This window comes from Eublepharis macularius, chromosome 18 (genome assembly GCF_028583425.1).
Source record: "Eublepharis macularius isolate TG4126 chromosome 18, MPM_Emac_v1.0, whole genome shotgun sequence".
Classification (NCBI taxonomy): domain Eukaryota; kingdom Metazoa; phylum Chordata; class Lepidosauria; order Squamata; family Eublepharidae; genus Eublepharis; species Eublepharis macularius.
In genome coordinates this window covers 31,440,664-31,462,711 of record NC_072807.1, presented here as the reverse complement: position 1 = coordinate 31,462,711, position 22,048 = coordinate 31,440,664, and positions in this window count along the sequence as shown.

Sequence of the window (22,048 nt, the reverse complement as noted above, 5' to 3'; positions counted from 1 at the left end):
CAATAAGGTATCCAGTGAACAATGCAACAGGCCTAGGGTTATGGAATTAGAAGACAATGCAAACAACAAACTCCCTAATGTCATGTAGCAGGGAGAACAACAGAGCAGTAAAAGCAGAATAGAACCTAGAATAATAGTAGATTATAATCATTGCTGAAGAAGAGAGCTGAGAGTTCAGTAAGTCTCAGAAAAAGTTTTAAAAAATAATCCTATCTGATGACAATTGTGGCAAAAATCATGACCATTTGGCATTGCGGTTATTTTTAAATATGATGGCCAGAAGATGAGGGAGCAAAAGATGCAGAAAGAAATCTGCACAAAACCAAATGGCTTATATTATTATTATTAATAACGTTGATTAATAATAGAAATGTATGTTGCACTTCAGAGTGTTTTCCATGGTCATAGATCCAGAGACGTTAGCTGTGTTAGTCTGTAGTCACAAAATAGTAAAGAGTTCAGAAGCACCTTTAAGACTAACCAACTTTATTGTGGCATAAGCTTTTGAGAACCACAGTTCTCTTCGTCAGATGTAAGAAAACTGTGATCTGATGAAGAGAACTGTGGTTCTCGGAAGCTTGTGCTACAATAAAGTTGGTTAGTCTTAAAGGTGCTATTGGACTCTTTACTATTCAGAGTGTTTGAAATACTGCACACAGGTTATTTTACTGCAGTCCGTACAACAACCTTGTAAAGTAGGTCAGTGTTCTTATCTCCGCATGGCAGGTAGGGACTGTGGCAGAGTCAAAGTGACTTTCTTAAGTCTACCTGATTCCAATTGGAGACTTTTTGATTCATAGCTCAGTTTTGGAAGCCACCCCTCTGCATCAGTGCAGGTCAAAGGTGTGTCTGATACCAAAGAAAATGAGAGGCAATTAAAAACAAAATGACTGAAATCCTATAAACCTTATTTGCCGGGTGTGCCATATGGTGCAACTCTGTACTACTTGGCTTCCTGTTTTGTTCAGACTACAGCCTGAGGTAGGCTCTTGAAGGAAGGCAAAGTTCTAATTCGAGAGTCTTACGCTTGCTAGGCCGGATGTAAAACCCTGTTACAGAATAAAACTCACCGAAAAAGAATATAACCTCAACAGAAAACCCCTATCCAAAACAAGTTGGAAATTCCCTCTTTACTCCACAGTGACCTGTATTAAGTAATAGAGAGCATCTGAACTTTGCAATTTCTGTTTATGCAAAAAACAATTTCAAGATAGCAAGGTTATTTGCAGATGTCCCGCCTTCCAGGAACCGCTGCGTGTTTTCCCAGTTTGGTTCAAGCTGTGCTTCTTTAGGTTTACTCCACAACCACCAGTTTTCTTTCCCATTCAAGATGAGAAAATGAACGGTGAATAGTCTAACATAAAAAGACAGGAGCTCTTCAGTACCGTAAAACAAATTTATTACCGCCTGATTACATGTTGTTTGATTGAGTCATTTCATGGGACTGCGTATGCAGTCCCCTAGAGCTGCCCATCCATTATAATTTGACAAATAATATTATTGAAATAAAATTTCAATATATTGTGCCTTTTGAGATACTGAAGGAAATTGGCACTGACTTTTCATCTTTGTAAACTAAAAGTGCCAGTAATGATTAGATGTTTCTTTTCTTTTCCTTTCCCGCTTCTTATTTCGGGAGCACAACAGGACCAAAGTAACTGCTAAAAATAAGCCATTCCATCCGGCACTCTCAGACACGCCAATTAAAAATTGGACCTTGCCAATTAAGATTGCCCCCATGCATTAAATCTTTAGTAGATCAATCTGATAATGAAGCCAATTAAATCATACAGCTAGCATAGCCATTCCTGATCTCTTTTTTAAAAATTGGGATTTGTGCCTGAGAGAGCTCCAATGAAAATATTATTTCAGTGTATTCTTTCTCTGTGGCTGTTCTTGCACAAAAGAGGACTGACACATGATAGGCTCATTTCTCTTTGCTTTCCATTCTTTGATTAATCTTGATAAAGAAAGAGAAGGGATTTGGCCCAGCCCTGTCCTTTGCAATGTTCAGTAGGACCCTGGGGTCACCCTACATGACATCTTTGATCGATTTCTGTCCTATCTTGAGGTCTGAAGCACTCCCACGAGAGGGCTTACAATATAAAATCCAACCAAAAAGTGCCAATAAAGCTCACTTAACTGATCTCTTTTGATGCAACTGTGTCCTGAAGCCGTCAGGAACGGATGCTTATTAGAATGCCGGTTGTCACTGTAACACATACTGTGAAGGGTTTTCAAAGCAATGTGAGCTCCATTCAGGAGCCCAGTTGGTATGCCAAAAAAATTAATTCATAGCACCTTCACTACGACAAGTCTACGTGTGAATCAGCTCCACTTATTCTGGTTGAGCTCAGACTGTACAGACTAATTAGCACATCCAGTACAAACCCTGTGCTTACACCACATTCAGACATAACAAACATACCACAACTTGCTTGTGACATGGAGTATCTCTACGTGAGATGCTGGGGCGGGCACCTGTCAAGTGTTGAGAGAGACAATCTTAGCTAGGAAGCATAGTTTGAAAGACAGAGCTGGCAGAGATCGCTCTGGAGGGGACAGATTCTCTCACAGACCTCCATCACCTCTGCCGTGCCGGGCTCTCTCTCCTTTCAGAGCTTTTACCCTGCCGCCAGAGGTGGCAGAGGCCTGTGAGAGAATCCATCCCCTCCGCAGCAATCTCCACCTGCTCTGTCTTTCAAACTTTCAAACTATACTTCCTGGCTAACATGTCCTGACATGTGAAGAACACACATCAAAAGTATTGTGTAGAGAGACTCATGAATGAGCTTCAAATCCTTCTGTCTTTGTTCAAAACTGAGACTTGCGTATTGATCTCACTCTGCTGCCGAGCACCTTAAATTGCAGTATGTGTGTTTTGTCTTCAGATCAGGATTCTAAACCAAGATATAATCCTGGTTTAGAAACTTGGATATCAGGAAGGAACCCCTAATCTGTTAAAGTAACCCAAATTTGAACGTCTCAACGAACTGGAGTTTAATTGGAGACTTCCTAAACCCAGAGGTCTTCAGTGGTGGTGCTGAGCACGAGGGGACAAAGACGGGAAAGCCCACGAGGATAAGGATTTGATGCTTGCTCCATGCTTTGTCCATGACGTCTGAATAGAGCCTTCGTTTCAGTGATCTTTCCTCTGGTGCCATTTGTAAGGGTTCTGGCTTAGAAGAGTCCAGAGATCATACTTGGAATAATGAGCCGTAAGACGGGTGTCCACTTGATTTTTAAATGCGTGAGAAGAAATAATCGTAGAACTGGTATAGAATCCTAGTAGCTGAGAATGGAACAGGCCCATGGTGTGTGCAGGTGCCTGAATTGAGACATCACAGCAGATCTGTGGCCAATTTTTTCTTTGGCTGTAAGCGGGGTGGGGGGAGGGAATCAACAGCGAACCACCCAACCAATTCATCTTTTCTTTTATATTTTGCTCCCTCCGACCCATCCACGTTGTGTCTCTAACCAAACCAAGCCAATCATAGCTCCAAGATGACCCCAGAGTTGCCTAGCAACCCTCTAGCTGTTATGGGAGACCCAAACAAAAACTCTCCCTCCCAAATTATCTGCAACTGTAAGTGACTCTCTCATGTAGTCATCCTGCTCTTCGATGACGCCATGTGGCCAGTTGTAACCTTGTTGCATGACTTGACGTGGATCTTTCTCTCTCTCCTTTGGTTTTTGTTTTTGTTTTTTTTCCATCGGCTCTCTACTCCCACCCTCTCTTTTGGCGGTTGTGCAGTGCCATATCGATGCCCGTGGTGAATAGATTTTGGAGTGCTGATTGGTCAGTCTTTCTTAGTTGTGGTCTTTCTGAGCGCATAAATTCTCATCTTTTCCTCCTCCATTATCCTTCTCTGTTCTCTCTGTTTGTGACGTGACAATGATGTATATTTCCCTCTGTGTTTGCTGTGTGGTTTACTGGGGGAACCTTTGGGGAGGTCTTAAGAAATCAGACCTGTACAAAAACAGAGGAAGAATGTCCTTCTTTTCCAACAAGGGTCCCCAATCTTGTGGAAACTGTGGGAACTTTTGCAGTATGGAGGACAGGTAGTGGGCGCTACCACAAAATGGCTGCCATGGGGGGACAGGTCAGTCACAAAATGGCTGCCCACAAAATGGCTGAGGCCAGTCATAAATAGTGGGAGGTTCCAAGCCAAGCATCCTCCTGTGGTAGAGGTTTCCCATGGGGAGCTATCTGAAGACCCAAAGGTGATGCCCCCTTGGCTCTTCCAAAGTGCCTCTTACTCCAGTTCTGAAGCGCCTCTTGTCGGGAAACACATTAAAGGGGACCTCTACTTAACAACATAATTCATAGCCTCTGAGATTGCATCTACAAATCATTGACTCTTGCGCTGTACCTATGACAATCTTGCACGAATCTATATTCCTGTGTGGACTGACCGAATCCAGTTGCTAATGTTTGCTGTCATGCAATAATAGTGCAAGACCCAAAGATGTGTGGATTCAGCCTAAATTAAAAACATCGTTTAAAGAAAATGAGGGTTCCAGACATGCTCAAGAGTGTTAGAGCCTTCGTCTCACAACTGGTGTCAACAGATCTTAAAGGTCTTTAAAGTTAGCAAATGAAAGAAACTAAATTAGCGCTGCCTTGAAGCTTGGGGTGGGGAGCTCATCCACACAAGAGAACCCACTGAAGGCAGTGCAGGGCCGTTTCCACACTACTCACCTTCAATCGGAACGCTGCAGAACGTTGTGAACAAAACCCGGAAGCTAGCGTTTTCTCGCACGAGTTTTGCACGACATCGTGCAAAACTCGCATGAGAAAACGCTAGCTTCCGGGTTTTGTTCGCAATGTTCCGCAGCGTTCCGATTGAAGGTGAGTAGTGTGGAAATGGCCCAGATTGGAGCAGGCCAGGTTCTGAGCAGCTTCTTTTGAATTCCTGAAAACAGCTGAAGAGCTCAAACATAGCATCGCTGCAATTATTTTGTTTGCTTCATGTATACCCCGCTCTTCTCCCCAACAAGAACCCCAAATAGCTTACAACATTCTCCTTTCCTCCATTTTACCCTCACAACAACCTTGTGAGTTAGGTTAGGCCAAGAGTACATGACTGGCCCAAGGTCACCCAGCAAGCTTACGTGCCAAAGTAAAGATTCAAACCAGGGTCTCCCAGATCCTAGACTAGCACTCGAACCTCTACACCACTCTGGCTGTCAGTAGCTGACCAAGCAGCATTGCAAACTTGTAAACCACTTTGGGTCCCTTCCAGAAGAAAAGCAGCAGATAAATACACCAAGGAAGTCCCTCCCGGCATCCAAGGAAGTCCCTCCCGGCATCCAACAAGTCCCTCCCGGCTTAGAACTGCAGCCATTTCCAAAATTGCCTAGCTCCTGCTTGGCACAATTGCCTTTAAAAACTGCCTTTTTTGTTGTTGTTTTTTCCATCATTGCCATTCCTTTGCTTTATTTCTGTTTAAATTCCTTCTTTTAAAACCCACTAACTGTAGGCTGATGTTGACATTCCCGTTTTAAAAGCCTAAGCCCCAAATTCATTGGTGAATTGTCTGAATTTGTAGAAACCTTTCCTTAGCAGCGTGCAACGTGATGGTGCTTCTTTACCCATTAAAAAAAAAATCACTGTTTCTCAATAACAATTCATTTGCATGTTTAAATTGGCATAAGTAGCAACCCACCATCTGGTGCTTTTTTAGCAGATTATTGGCAGGAGGCATACTTTGATGTAGCTTGTCTGATAAATGAAGCTGCATAATACTGAGTCAGACCCTTGTTCCGTCAAGGTCAGTGTTGTCTACTCTGACTGGCAGCTGCTCCTCAGGGTCTCATGCAGAGCTCTTTCCCACCACCCACCACTGGCGCTTCCAGGGATTTGAACCTGCACCCTTCCCTGTGCCAAGCAAATGTTCTCTAATTATTCTCATGATCACTCACCCTTGAGGCACGACTTCTCTGCACATCCTTTTCTAGTGCCCCGTGTCCACAGCTGTGTGTATGCCACAGTTCTTCCCATGTGCAGCAAAAAGACAAACATGGGAACAGAATTCAGCATGCCGAGACTCTCAGTGTTTGAGCAGTTTTTTAAAAAGTTCCTAACCTTTAGGGCTGGAAAAGGTGGATTAAGAGTGCAATATCTGACCTAGGCCGATTCCAGACGACTAACCTTAAGTCGCCTCATGCCGCCCTCTTCCGGATCGCGACGGGGAAAATGCGAAATATCGCGTTTCCTCGCGCGAGTTTTGCGCGTCGTCGCGCAAAACTCGCGCGAGGAAACGCGATATTTCGCATTTTCCCCGTCGCGATCCGGAAGAGGGCGGCATGAGGCGACTTAAGGTTAGTCGTCTGGAATCGGCCCAAATCTTCCAAGCCCGGATTTCCAGATTTTGGGAGGTGGGCTGGCGCTTCATTGCATAGCCTTGGATCAGTTAGGCAATGGCCCTAAGGATACTATTTACCTGGGATAACATGGGACATAGTTCAGAGTAGACCTGGTTCAGGATTAACCCCCTTAATCATGCTGAATAAAGCTCTGGCTCCAAATGTGTTTGGTTTGCATAACTCTAGTGAAGCAGAACTTTTTTTAAAGCAGGGAACGTATGCAGCCTTGCCTGTGCCTTCTCTGTCTTCACACTATACTTTGTTGGTGGAATGCCTCCTGCGAGGTCCAACTCCCTCCTTTCTTACCATGTTCCCTTCTTGTCTCGCAGACTGGATGCCACGCAGCGTACGAAGAGTATTCCCCTTTTCCCGAGTGCAGTATCCAAAACTTGTGACTCTCTTTCTTTGCAACATATCACGGAAGAAGAGGAGGAGGAAGGAAGGATGCGCGTGAAAAAGAGAGCCAGTTTGGTTGTACCTTTTTTCTTTCTTTTTTTAATTTCCAAATCAGTTGGGGTTTTGTCTCTTTAAAGGCAGACAGCAAGCCGAGAAGGTGACGTGACAATATTGGACGGAAGGGAAAGAGGTGTGGATATTTGCGGATTCAAATCTCCAGGACAGAAGAGGCCGCTGGAGAAGACTTTTTTAAAAAACAAATCCCTCGCCACTCAGAGGGGTGGGATTTTTTGCGAGAGGGAAGGTCGCGGGCATGGAAGCCTGCTGGTGGGACCTGCCTCTCAGAAGCACTTGACCGATACTAAAGACTTCAGAAGAGTAAGGCCAAACAGATCTAAACCAAAGCTGGTGGATTTGGACGAGGCTGATTATGTTTCACCTGGGAAATGCTTTGTTTTAAAAAAAAGGGGAGGGGTAAGAAGAAAAGGGAGGGGGAATTTTTTCCACATCTGTTTGGGAAAGAAAATCAAAATGCTAAGAGGATGTTGAACTTAACAGAAGATTATATATATAAATAGGTCTATATATCTATATCCCATGGATCGGGGGGGCCGGGGGGGTTTCTTTCCCCCTTTCTCACCCGGCCAGGGAGACTGGATTAACTTCTTTCAAAGTCATATCATTCCTTAGAGTTTAGGGACCAAAGGACTAATGCTTTTTTAATATATATATAAATTAATTTAAAAAACAAAACAACAAAAAAAAGAGAGAACCACAACACGAAACTCAAAGAGGTTTAAACAAAAAACAAAAATGCTTCATGTCAAAGCCGCAAGTGTTCCAAGAGGAGCGTCAGCTCAAAAGCAGATCCGCTTTGTATGGCAGCGTAGCAAGCGCCGGTGGCCTTGTGACCGCATGGAATTTCCTTTTGGGAGGGAGAGTTCAGGGGAGTGTAGAAGATAACATGGAGGGGCTGCTTGGGTGGGTTTTACAGTTGCACTGGATCTCTCCTTCCTCTCTGGATAGATAAGCAATTTTCGAGAAACGGGGAGAAAAAAGTGGGGGAATGAAATCACAGCCCCTGATCGGCTCCTCTCAGATATCGAAAGCCAACAGCACCGGCCTGGGAAGAGAGACAGAATCATGACCCTTGGCTTACAGGTCCAGTCCTGACTTTCCACCCATGCCAGAGTAAGAAAATGGCATCACCCAATCAATAGTGACTGCCCACTGCCATAGGGTTGCCAGCCTCCTGGAGGGGCCTAGATATCTCCTGGAATTACGACTGCTCTCCAGGCCACAGAGATCAGTTCCCCTGGAGAAAATGGCTGCTTTGGAGGGTGGACTCTATGGCATTATAACCTGCTGAGCTCCAACTCTTCCTCAAACCCCGCCCTCTCCAGGCTCCACCCCCCAAATCTCCAGGTTTTTCCCAACCCAGAGCTGGCAACCCTACGCATCTCCTCTTTTTTGATGAGCTTGGACAAAAAGCTTCAATCCTCTACTCCTTCCATCTTTCTGACGGACATATTTGGAAAGGTGGGATCCGAAAGGTTGGCTGCAGGTCTGACTCCGGTCCACTCCCTCTGTGTGTTGCAGTGGAGAAGAATACGTAACTTACCATCCCGAGTAGATTTGCACCCTTGTCAATTGCTTTGAGTCAATGGCCTTAGAAAAGTTAGCTGCTTGGAATGGCTGGTTTAACAACTCTGTAGGGAAACCAGTGAGCCCTGTGTTTTCAAAAAAGGTGATGTGTGTGTGTTGGATTGGATTGGGAAGAGATGTCAGGAAAGGCTTTCCCCTGATCTTGGTAAAGTGTTGCTACTTAGTTACCATAAACTGTAGCCTGACACACAGGCCAATATGAGAAGAATCACACTATAGCGGTGAAGGCCATCCCTCTTAGCAGATGCTATGAAATCTGATGTTAGGCAGCACTCCTGGGGGACAAAATCCTAGCTAGGGAGAGTTACCGGGGTGATGCCGCAGCCGAGGGAACAGTGGCTCATTTCATTCCTTTCGGGTGCCAAACACCATCAGACTGAAGGCAAACACCGCCAAGCGTTTTAAGCGTGAACACAAAAGAAGAGCATTTGCCTCCCCTCCAAGGACTCCGTCTCTCTTTTGACACATTGTTGTGCCTGTTCGCTCTCTCTGCATAGAGTGCAAAAATATTGGTCAGGAGTTTTTGGGGGGGGGGCAGGGCCATGGCAAGGCCAAACAGAAAAATAAAAAGTGATTTTAAAAAAATAATAACTTGACAACAAAGACACCAAGAGAGAGCTGGAGAATTGACACGGTTTCTGAATGCCTGGGCAGGGCTGTGTCCTGTACAACTTAGGGCCGGTTCCGGTGAGAGCAAGCAGCTGCAGAGGCTGAGCTCAGCTTGGAGTGAATTCGTTTGAACAACTTAGGAAGCTACTTTCTCGCGGAGTCAGCCCTCGGTGGCATATGGCTCAGCACAGTCTGTTCCAAGTCACAGGGCAGTTCCCCAAGATCCTCATAGACCGAGCAAGGTCTTTTCCCTGGCACCCGCTGCTTGAGATCTTTGCTCACTGGAGACGCAAGCAATTAACAGTGCCATCCTATGCAGCGTTAACTCCTGTCTTCAATCTGTTTATTTCAGTGGTTTTAGACTGGAGTAACTCTGCATAGAATTGCACTTGGGAACCTGGGACCATCTCCATGCGAAGCATATCTCAACTGTTGAGCCACTGGGCCCATCCTTGACTGGGGGAGAAGAGGAGAAGAGGAAGAATCCTCCAGGGCTGAGGGATCCACTGTGATCCTCACTGCATCCAAGGCTCTGTGAACCCCAGAGCCACCAAGGAAGACCCTTGCTTTCTGCATCTCAGCAGGCTCCCATTCCAGAGATGGTGGAACAAGTAGATCATGATCCCCCTCCCGAGTGGATCTGTCCCCCTCCAGCACTCCAGAGTCCCCCACTTGGAATCTCATGAACAAAGAAGGTGGGAAACAAAGCCAGGCAGAGAAGCGCACATCCGGCAGCTCAAGGCCCTTCACACTCCAGTCTATAAAGTGCATTAGATCTTCGCAGTATCTGACTCCGGCAACAGGAAGGGGCGTGACCCTTCGCTCCTTATACAAGCTTTCAGTTGAGCTTTAACTTTGGTTGGGCTGACATCTGGGGTAGCCTCTTTCTGCTGGTCTTCGAGTTTGTAAAGGTCATTTTAACATCCCAGTTGCTCTGGATTAGCTGCTGTTCTCTTTCCAGTGGGGATGTCTGCATGCTGAAACAGAAGCCAGTACAAGTGACAGAGGCTCTCAAGGTACGATCGATGCAGCTCCACCCTGCAGACCTGCAAACTTGGAGGAATCTAAACAGCTTTTCCCATCTTTTTCCATCATCTGAAATGGTCAGCGTCACATTCTCTCTGTCAAGAATCCCCAAGAAAACCTGAGCTCTTTTTTTCCTTCTCTGCTATCATGGGCCAGGTTCAGGGCTTTTTTCAGCTGGAACACGGTGGAACGGAGTTCCGGAACCTCTTGAAAATGGTCACATGGCTGGTGGCCCCGCCCCCTGATCTCCAGACAGAGGGGAGTTTAGATTGCTCTCTGCTCCGTACAACACAGAGGACAATCTCAGCTCCCCTCTGTCTGGAGATCAGGGGGCGGGGCCACCAGCCATGTGACCATTTTCTCCGAGGGCAACCCACTGAGTTCCACCACCTCTTTTCCCAGAAAAAAAGCCCTGGCCAGGTTTTAAAAGTTCCTTTCCACAATGAAATGGCTACTGGATGTGATTTTTGCCGTGGATTCTACTCTGAATCACCAACAGCTCCAAATGGAGATGGAGGTTTCCCTTATTTTATTTGAGCGTGGAGCTTTTTCTGGCTCTGAAATGGCATCTAAAGTTTTAGTGGAGTTCGTAGCATTTCCCTAGTTGACGGCACACATACGGGCCTGATCCAAGAAACTTGGTTTGACCCGTAGCCTCATTGTTGAGTGGAATGACAAAATGCACAGAATTTCTTGTTCCCTTAATCAGAGAGGGAGTATTTCTGTAGGGGTTGCTTGTAGGAAGAAGTAGTAAAATTCTCAGTCTTAAGACTTTTATTGAAGGGGACAGATGCTGCTTGCTGATCACTGCATGGAAAGGACTGGTTTAGACGTGGAGTAGAATGAGGTATTAGACTTCAGTGGTGGCTGAACGAATGGTGCCGGTTCTCACCTCAAGCGAGGAATAGCATTTCTAAATGTTTCCCCGTTTTTTAAATCCTCCTTGGAAGTGAGAAATTGGTAGGGGAGAGTGGGCTGAATCGGAACCTTTCTTCCGCTTTGCTTGCTTTTTGCAATTGCAGGGAGACTTTTACCTGGGGGCTGGGGGGGAGGAATGTTCCAGGATAGCCTCTCGTGATCTGCAATGGACCAGTCCGTCCTACCACTTCCTTCCACAGCCTGTAATTTCAGGGCTTCAGCAACAGCTAGAAGCCTCTCTAGGAACCCATAGCCCATATCTATGGTCCAGGCCATAGAATTTTCCCTTCGAATACAAGTGATTCTCTCTTTCTTTGCACTGGTGTAATTTCGTGCAGATCCAGACATGACTTTCATGAATTCTGAGGAGGAGGAGATCAGGGGTGGGTGGGGGAGAAGGCTTGAGGAAACATCAAATAGAAAAGGTATATAAAGGGGAGCTGGGATTGCTTCACCCTCCTCCATGGCTCACATTCCCTGATGCGGTCGCTTGGCCACGGGGCCTTCTTTTTTTCTTTCCTTTTTTCCTTTCTTTTTCTTTCTCTTTTTTTGTGCTTCATTGTTACATTTCCTAGTGGTTTAGAACAGAATGCTTTTGTAGAGCAGTTAGCATTTAACGTAGGAGAGCCCTCCATTTGAAACAAAACAAACCCTTAAAAAAAAAAAGACAATCGACTTTAGTGACCTTGTGAAAGTGACTTTTTTCTATAAAAAAACAAAAAAGGCAAAATGGAAAAAAAAAATTAACATGACACAGAGACCCAAATTGGGAGGGGGGGGGAATGGAGGGCACCGATTTGCGAGTGATGCTTCAATTCACGGGCTGATGTATGAAGGGAGGGGGGTCTCTAAGGACTGCTGCCAGAGTGAGAAAAGTTATGGCAGAGAGGAAGGGTGTGGGGGGAAATGTTCTGGGGCCGTGGTGGTCTGAGCGATCCAATAGTTTGCATACAGTCACAGCCTGCGTGCAATTGCATACTCACGAGCTGTCTTTGGGAAAACTGGAGAGGGTATCCTATTTGGAGGAGAAGGGAGTGGGTTGCACTGGGATCTCAGCAAGTGCACTATTTTTTTTTCTTGGTGTGAGATGATCCAGCCAGGGACCTTCACCTTCCCGTGTTTGCATAAGAGGGACTCTCACGTCGTACGTGGCTGCCTTCAATTAACGAACCAGCCGCCTAGGCCAAGAACCACCAGTCCGCTTCGGGCAGGTGATATCGTTTTGTTCCTTGTTGTAAGTTAGGCAGAGAGACCTTTCCCACCTCATTGTTCCCCTGTGTCAGAGATCGTAAGGAATTGCCTTCACTGTGCTGCTCAAAGGTGGTCCGATCTTCGCTGCAGGCTCCAATGGAATTGGCTGCGGCTTCTTTCCAGAATTTTGCGAGTTTGGTTGAGAATGCTGGGATTTATCGAGGACGGTGCTGGTGAATGAATGGCATATCTGGCTTAAATATAGGTAATGGAAGCGGTCCACGGATGACCAGGAGGTTTTGCGGCACCCACTTACTTAGCATAGTCTTGGACCAAGCTTGAAATTGGTTTCTTTCTTTCTTTTTTTATGGCAATACCTAGAAAGGGCTATGGAAGTGTTGGTCTATGGTGGGAGTGCTGTGTATAGTCTGTGGTCAGGACGGTGTTCTGAGATCGCCCACTGCCTGCTTGCTTTTGGATGTATGTCCCATTTTGCAGTGTTTGTTGCCAGAAGTTGGCACTCCCAGGTGACAGCTGGTACCCCGAGAGGGCCCCTGCCGCATGCATCCAAAGGAATTGGGGAAGGAAGAGAATTAGATACATTCATGGAGGATCAGTCCATCTGTGGCTTAGTATCCATGATGGTTACATTGAACCTGCCCGTTCAGAGGCAGTCTACCTCTGAATACCAGTTGCTGGTGGGCGACAACAGAGGCAAGATTTTGTCTTTGTGCCCTGTTCGTAAGCCTTCCAGAAGGCATCTGTTTGGCCACTGTGTGAAACAGGATGCTGAGCTATATGGACTGTTGGGTCGGATCTGGCAGGGTGGTTCTTATGTTCTTATAAGCAAAGCACAGCCTGTCATTTATGTCACCAGAAGTCAAACAAAAGTCGGCTACTATGCCCTTACCATGCCACCGGGCCGCTTTATCAAGGCACTAGCTCTGGGGAAACAATTAGCCGTGCAGTTACCAGATTGCAACCCAGAGAACTGGCGTGTAATGCCAGAGTTTTGAGACAAGAGGAATTAATCCAGTGATTGTACCCCATTCCAGTCTCATGCTCATAGCAGGTGGGAAGGTGGGTCCAAAGACTGGTGGAGCCAACAGAGGGGGGAAAAGATTTTCAAAGTTCACACTTTCCAGGTGGGCATTTTGAATGGGGCAGTACTGTGGTTCAGAGACTGAGCATCTGCTTGGCATACAAAAGATCCCAGGCTGAATTCCTGGCAAGCTGTTGCCAGTCTGAGCGAGGCAACACAGCCCTTGACGGGCCAATTGACTGAGTCCATATAAGGTCCCTTCGTGCATGTTCATGATCTCCTCCTCTTCCTCAGCTTTGGAACTTTTAAAACTTTATGCAGCATCTCTGGGTTGCAATCTGGCAAGATTTAATAGAGAAGGAAGAGAGAGGGAAGCAAGCAATTTGAGCATGGTTCCGCCATGATATAGATTTGACCCAAGCCCTGATGGGATGTTGATGTTGTCGAACAGCTGAGAAGGAAGGGCCTACGTCCTGTTCACTGAAGTAAGGGCTAGGAGAGGTTCTGACACACCACTGTGCCTTTCATTTCCCGCAATATGTTGGCCACCTCAGTTCCACGAGGCCCATCTCAGTCGCAGCCCGAGGGCATTTCTGTGACTGCAGTAACTTTACCTGTCCTCTTGGAGCTAAGCCTCTGATGCCAGCTCTACCAGCAACGCAATCTCCGTGTATAATATTGGCGTGCAATTGTCAAACAGTGAGATACGGTTTGCAGGGCAGCGTGGGGGGAACTAGCATGCACTTTGCATTTTGGTCATCCATTAATGCCGAGGGAAGGGGACTAAGTAGAGGGAAGATGAAAGCAACAGGGACCAGCACAGAATGTGTATTTCCAGATGGCATTTTGAATGCAACGCAGGGAAATTCTTGTGATCGCGCTTTGCCGAAGCCTAGCCCTGGGCTCCTTGAGTTGCATCCCAGCCAGTCTTGAACCCAATCTTATAGCCAGTAGCAGATGAACTTTGTGTCTAGGGTCCCTTCTTCAAATAGGGACCCCACCAAAGTCATTTTCAAAGCACTCATTTCATGTCATGCCGTCAGTCAGTTACTAGATTTGTTTTTCCAGTGGGCTGTTTCTCATTTGCAAAGTCCTAAAGGTAGTTAGAATAAATGTGTGAGGTTTTTTTTTTTAAAAAATGCACTTATCAAATTTGGCTGTTCAAGTCACTTCTGTCACGGGAAGAGAGTCTGCGTGGTTTGGTCCCTGAGGCTCAAACATTCCAAAACTTGTTCTAGCCAATCATTGGCTCTTCCATTCAAACAGCTGCGTCCCGCTATTGGGCCAACTTCCATTTGCAAATATTCAAAGGAAATAAGGTGCCAAAGAGCCTCCCTGTCATTTAGTCAGCCATGGGTGATTGCAACCCTGCTGGATCCCAAGTGGGTAGAATGATTTGCAGAGAGGAATATCCATTTTCCAAACAAGTGATGGTTACAGAGAAGGTTTGCTGATTTACCTGCCCAAATCAGCGCCGATTTACCTGCCCATCAGCGCTTAAGATGGCCAGGTGAGACGTCGCTTTGCAGGGCATTCTCTGCCAAAATGCGAGTGATGGGATGTCAAAATTGTATTGTGGTGGCAAGAGAATAAGTGTACCTCCACGTCCCCGTGGGCATTCAGCAATTCTAGCCTGCCTGCCCCCATCTCCCTCTATCCCTTGGTTCTTCCCCTTTTCCTAGTTCCCCCTTTCTCTGTGAGTAGGAAAATGTGTTGAATAAGCTCGCCAGGTACCATCTTGGGGCTATTCCTTGGAGTCAGAGTGTCAAGTTACAAAAGGACAAAGGGACAGGTTCTCTGGGCAGCAATTGGCTCAAGCCCACGTTCCTAATAGAGAGTGCCTTTGAACATGCGAAGGCTGCCCTGCTCTTGCCAACGCTGTAAACGGCAGCTGCTCTCTTGTGGGGGGGGCACATGTGTGAGTAAGGAACCGGCCTTCCATTACATTTTTTTAAACCACCGAGTAAGGTTGCCAATCCCCAGGCAAGGCCTGCAGATCCCCTGGAATTACAATTGTTCTCCTCACTACAAAGATCAGTTGTCTTGGAGAAAATAGCTGCTTTAGAGGGTGGACTCTATGGCATTATAACCGCTGAGTTCCCTCCTCAGCCTCTACCCCCAAATCCTCCAGAATTTCCTAACCCAGAGTAGGGAGCTCTATTATTGGGCACTGAGGGAACAGTTCTATCCAGCAACTCCCGTGAAATCAATTGTTGCTTGGGTACACATATAGGAGAACAGCAGGCAGAGGCTGGATTTGAGGTTGGATGTCACCGGGTTGTAGTTTGACACGTGATCTTTCTCCCTGAAATCTGTATCAGGGTAGTGGATCTGTACAGCTTTGGGCTGAATTTCGGCCTACAGATCCCACCAGACTTTGTACATCATGGGTTGGTTCCTAGCAAGTTAGATCATCTCACGGAAGAAGTCCTGTGAACAAAAAGAATACTTACAAAACGGGAAGAATTCTTTGTGTTGAAAGGCATCTGTCAATCCAACCCTAGATGGATTGTGAGTTGAAATTGCTAATGGACCAAGTCTTTTCCTTGTAGATGGGAGTCTTTCTGTGAACAGAAGGAATTCTTCCAAGAGTGAGCGATACCTTCTTTGTGTGGAATGATACATTTGGATCCGACCCCAATGTCTCCCCTTCCTTAAAAATGTTGGTCTGGGTAATATTCCATGGGACTTCTTGCTTAACATCTCCTCGCTATCTCCTGGCCTTCACGGGACACCCTTTCTCCGGCATCTTCCTTTGACTTTCGCCCTTTGTGACTGCCAGTTACCCACAGCAGCTGCATATAATGAAATAGCTTCTTCATTTTTAAACGAAATATGATTCACTTAATTTATAAAGGATGTGTTTACAGGGGCAAATTGTTCCAATGGGTATGCACAAGAAAATGGGAGTTGGCAATGGTGGGAGGGGTGGGTTTCAGATTTTCCTGCTGTATTTGGATGGAGGCTGCTACGTGAGATGGGAATATGGGGAAGGGTTGGCTGCAGAACAGCTCTTTGTAATTCCTGCGATTACTTCCAGTCCTTGACGATGGCTAAGAATATTTATCTGCCTGTTAGGCAGAGGTTATCAGAGCTCAGTCTTATCCATAAAAAAGCACTTAAAAAAAGAAGGTTCTGTAGATAACATTCCATTCCTGGAGATAACATTCCTTTCCTGGAGTCTGGGGCTAGTAGAAACGGAGGCTTCCACAGAGTGCATGATGGAAAGATGCTGAGCGGGTCAAGACGTGGCCTTCCCACCTGCGTATATGTACATAAGTGGTGGAGAAGACAACAGGTTGGGTGGCACCACCCACTTTCCTATGTAGCTTAGCCCCATTGCTGTGACACCCGCTCAGTTCCATCGGCTTTCATTCTCATTGCAACCCTCAACCCCCATAGAGCACAAACAGCCAACAGCAGTGACTGCCGCCTCTAAGGGCTACCTTTTTGCTGCCATAGTCTATTAGCTACCTTGGAAAGGATGCGTGGAGCGAGAGTGTGTGTTCCTATTGCAAAGCTACCTCTGACCATTATGGCTGATCTGCCCCACCCTTCTCTCTCACCATACCCTGATCCTCGCTTAGGCCTTTTGCCTTTCTTTGCTTCCCAGAATCAGAAATTCTCCTGAGAACCTTTTGTGGGTTTCCGTCCCCCGGCTCATGCTATGTCAGTGCAGCTCATTCCCCTTTGCTGGGAGCCTTGGAATGTCCTCGGTGCCTAGAGCTTGGTTGCTACCCCAGACTCTTAGTTGTTGTTGTTTTTTCATCATATGATTTTTCTCTCTAAAAGGATAAGCAAAATGATTCTGGAAGGAATGGACCATGTGGGTAACTGGGAAAGGCTGGGGTTTGATTTAAGACAGAACTTGCTGAAAGGGGGCCCCATAGATTGTCTCAAAAAGCAATGTAGGCCTTTGGAACTATGAATTTCACGTATCTGCCAGATGTGTTTTGCTCTTGTCTGAATGGGGGCGGGGGGGCTGGAGCACTGTGTGAAGAATGCTTTTTCTTTCCTGCTCGTGCGTAACTACCACCTCCCACCTTTCTGGGGTTTAAGGTCTCGGTCTTCTGGATCAAAGAAGTCAAATTTTCGGCTGTTTTTGCAAATGAGTTCTTGATGCGAGTCTGGTTGCCATCTCTTAACGAAAAGAACAGCCGCTCCTGGTTCTTAAACTTTCATGGCAGCGCAGAGAACAAAACTGCAAGAATGACAGCTATTGTGCTGTGACATTCTGAAGTGTCTTCTCTGTCCCTTACCGCTATTTTAATATGCATGACACAATCTCAGCTCTGCAACTCATTCTAAGTTGAGGAGACCATCTACCTGCACTGTCCCCCATTGCCAGAGTGAGAACTATTGCAATCAAGGACTGCCTTTTTTTGGCTTGCAGCTCCAGAAGGAGCCCGGAGCCGATCTATCTGTGTTGAGAAGTGGCAACCAGAGGTTACAATTGTTGGCCATTGTAAATCTCTTGACTTTCCCAACCAACTCTGGCTGGGCAAAGGAGCAGAGAGCGGTCATTGTATTCCATGGAAAGAATAACAGCAGAGGGGCCACCAGGTCTCCCTCCAGAAGGATGTGCCAAAGATGTCCCAAGTCTTTCTTGACAGCCAGAAAAGTACACTGGGTGCACCCATGACACTTACCTAACACACCGGAAAGAAGGGTGATCCTTTTGATGCCTTGGGCATTGTAGGCAAGTCTTGCAGAAGGTCAAGCATCCCCTAAATGCCTTGCCAGTCTGCTGATGAAAAAAGAATTCCAGCATTTTGAGCCATTGTGATTATTTACCTGTCTTCAAAGGTGGAAGAGTAATTAGGGAGGGGGTTGCACCTGAGAGTTAGTTCCTAACATAACTTCTCTACAGGTATTTATTCACAGGGTTGTCCTCCCCCTCGCTTTTATGCACATATTGACACTGACCTTGAAGGTGAGGATATGTTCTTTCCCTCAAGGCCTTGTACAACAATACTTTCTGGGGCATTTCCATCATAGTTCATCATCTTCTAAACCTGGCCTCAAGCAAAGGGCAGTGGGAGAAGAAATCAGCTATGAATCCCATTATTCTGCCTGAAGGAGGAAAGTTTCCAATGTCTGTCTGTTGCAAACTCCCCTGTCTTTGGGGTGAGTAGATATTTTTGCCTTCAGCCCCACCCATCTCACAGTCCTTTGCAGTGCCATGTTTTTCCCATTAAGATTTCTCAGTGGTTCCTACCACAGCTTAAACAGCGACTTCAACAGGAGATCAGCAACCAAATTTCCCAGGTGGGTCAAAAATGTGCAATGTGCCTAGCTTTTATTTTTTTAAAAAGGAGAACTTCACCGGGGTGAGGGGTGGACATCAGGAGGTAAGTATTTCCCAAGAAAAAAGGAAACCCGTTGAAACAAGGATGGAGAAAGTCCAGGTATTCTCTCCCCCACTCCTACCCCATCAAGGCTGAAGGGACATCTGCTGAGATAAATACACATTAGTTACCCATCCAGTAGCTAAGAGTGCAGAAACTCCTTTGCTGTGATAAGCTTCATGCCAGCCAGAAGACCTTCCATACTCAAGAAGGAGATTCCATGTGGGTGCTGTAAGATGGTGCCCCGTTAAGGTCTCAGCAGGACAACACACACAACCTTCAGGGCCCTGTTTTCCTTCCTTATGCAGAATTCTGGTCGGAAGGCTTTTTGGAAGAAGAGCACCTTGCCCTATTCCCTCCCCGAAAAACTGGGTTTTCTGTTTCCGTCATTCCAAAGGGAGCACCGCCTCCCCGATAGGGAGCAGTTCCGGCATTCCAACGAATTACGATTCTTTTGAGACTGATCCTTCTTCTCATTTCTTGTAGTATAATAAAGAAAGACGAATGGACATTGTTATCTCTGTAGCTCTGTAGTTAATGATATTCTGCTTAGACTGAAATAAAGCACAGTCCAGTGGGAATTTGCCCCGATGGTTCACGTGTGAGTCTCTTGTGGAGGTGGCCAAGGGGAACACGGCGGTAGGCAGAACCTGGCAGAGAGTCCTCATTCCTACCATTTGCTGCTAGGCACACTGCCCCCCACCCCACCCACCCCAAGTTGCTGCAGTCAGAAGACCCACCCCATCACCATTGCATGTCATTTTGGGATCCCCGTTGACCTGTCCATGCTGCTCTAGGGATGCGCTAAGCCTTGCCTAGGGAACTGGTAGTCCAAGGAAGCACAACTCGAGCTGTCGGGTGGGCCTCAAGGGATCTTCAATGAAGTTCAGAGTGCTGCTGCAAGCCACTGCTGGTTTCACTGTGAGCTACAGAATTGTTTTGATGTGGGAGATCAAAATTCCCCCCCCACACACACACACACAAAAACAGCTGGTCACTGGGTGGCATTCTGTATTCTGCTCTGAGGAATTCCTCCAGCGCATCAGGGGAGTTGTATTCACAACAGAACAAGTTCTTCGCAGAAGTGGAAGAAATTTCACCATTGCTGCCTGGGAGCTGGAAAGTGCAAGCAGGAAACTTGGGGGAGGGGGGGACAGACAGCTGAGAGGTGAATGCATAGAGAGTGAGGTGGGAAAACCTCCAGATGGAGCCTGAAAAGCTCTTGGAATTACAACTGATCTCCAGACTAGGGAGACATCCCCCCCCCACCCCAAGGTCTGTGTCCCTGGAAAAAAAGAAGTGGGTAGGGTCTCAGAACCTAGCCTCTCTGCTGGAAGGTGACGCACCGACCCTTCCCCAAAGCTCTTCACCACGTCCAAGCAGAGACACAGAAAGGTGTTTCCTGGAGGGGGAGTCAGCGGAGATTCTCTGGCCATGGTGGGGCTGCACAATGTGACTCCAGAGACAGCCTGGAAGCCCCACCTGTAATCTGAAAAATAAAACATGATTGAAGAGTTCCAGGTCTGCCGAGCAACACACGACTCGGAGTCCACCGGGCCCCACGTTACCTTCTACATGTCTTGTTACTATTTCATTCATTGGACCCTCTTTCGAGCATCTACAGTTACCTGGAATGAACACATGAAAGTCAAGCAACCCCTCTGCTAAGCTTGAGGGTTTTGTAAGTTGACTATAGTAACCTCAATGATCTGAAGCAATGCCCTCTGCTAACTGGGAGTTTTTTTAAAATGACCTATAGTAGCCCCTCTACTAATTTGGTTTTTAAAAGAAATGACCTCTAGTAACCCCAATGACCTGAAGTGACCCCTCTGCTAATTGGGAATTTTCAGGAATGACCTATAGTAACCCCAATGACCTGAAGTAACCCCTCTGCTAATTGGGAATTTTCAGAAATGACCTCTAGTAACCCCAATGACCTGAAGTGACCCCTAATTGGGAATTTTCAGAAATGACCTCTAGTAACCCCAATGACCTGAAGTGACCCCACTGCTAATTGAGAATTTTCAGGAATGACCTATAATAACCCCAATGACCTGAAGTGACCCCACTGCTAATTGGGAATTTTCAGAAATGACCTCTAGTAACCCCAATGACCTGAAGTGACCCCACTGCTAATTGGGGATTTTCAGAAATGACCTATAGTAACCCCAATGACCTGAAGTGACCCCTCTGCTAATTGGGGATTTTCAGGAATCACCTCTAGTAACCCCAATGACCTGAAGTGACCCCTCTGCTAATTGGGGGATTTCAGGAATGACCTCTAGTAACCCCAATGACCTGAAGTGACCCCCTGCTACTTGGGAATTTTCAGAAATGACCTATAGTAACCCCAATGACCTGAAGTAACTCCCTCAGCTAATTGGGGAGAGGATTTTGAAAAACAGCCTATAACAGCAGTGACCTGACACTATCCTTCAGCTAATTGGGAATTTAGTGACATGACCTGTAGTAACCCCAATGAACTTGTATATAACCATTAGGATTCTACTGCCACTTTACATAATGCAGCCCCAGAATACCGTTTTTTTTCTTCTGCCACCTGCCTTTCAAGGAATGTATGTTCTCCATCAGTGGAGTGGTGACATCTGAGATTCTACAGTCCCAAAGGAATTATGAGCCTTTTTAGAATGTTTTGTTCCTATATCCTGGAAGACCACAGTGTTCCTGCCCTAGGCAGGGGGGGTTAGTTGAGATGATTTGCAAGGTCCCTTCCAACTCTAGGATTCTGTGATCTCAAAACCTCTGTTACACTTCTCAGTAAGTCGCTTCCATTTCAAGGCTCTACGCACCTGCACAGCAGAGGGTTCTCCATCATGCTCAGAAAACTTTTTCTCTCCCCCTTCCATTTTTGCTGAGAACACGGCCCAGAAACACCCAATTTGGGGAACTCAAAAGTATGTGTGTGTTCTGTTGGGTGGGGTTGTATTGCTGTGGGCCTCGTCTTCCAACAGTCCCAGTTCTAATAGGAAAACCAGCCCAGCCTCATTCGCTCCCACTGGAAAATCACAAGCTAGAGCATCTGCCATTTTTGAAAGCAGTAGAGACTAACGGTAGAAAATTTCAGGAGCCAGCATGCGTGGGATTGGGGGAGTGGTTTCTATTCCTGCCAGCCACCCTCCTTCAGCCTAACCTACCCCACAAGGTTGTTTTTAGGATACAAATGGGAACTATGAAAGTCATGCTGTGCTCCCCAAAGGATTAAAAAACCTGCTAGAGATGAATTAGGAAAAGTGGAGAAGGGGAGTCTATCTTGCTGTCCAAGCTGTCGAGGGAGAGAGAAAGTTCTTGGGAACATAGTAATGCTGCATGCAATACCAGTGCCGGAGGATCAGAGCTGCACTGTGGAACATATGTGCGTACAACCTGCTCCGGTTTGTCGCTATTTCCAGGTAACAGAAGGGGGAGCGGACCTGAGCTCCCCACCTGTCACATACAACATGCAATAAAAACAGAGGCACTCCTG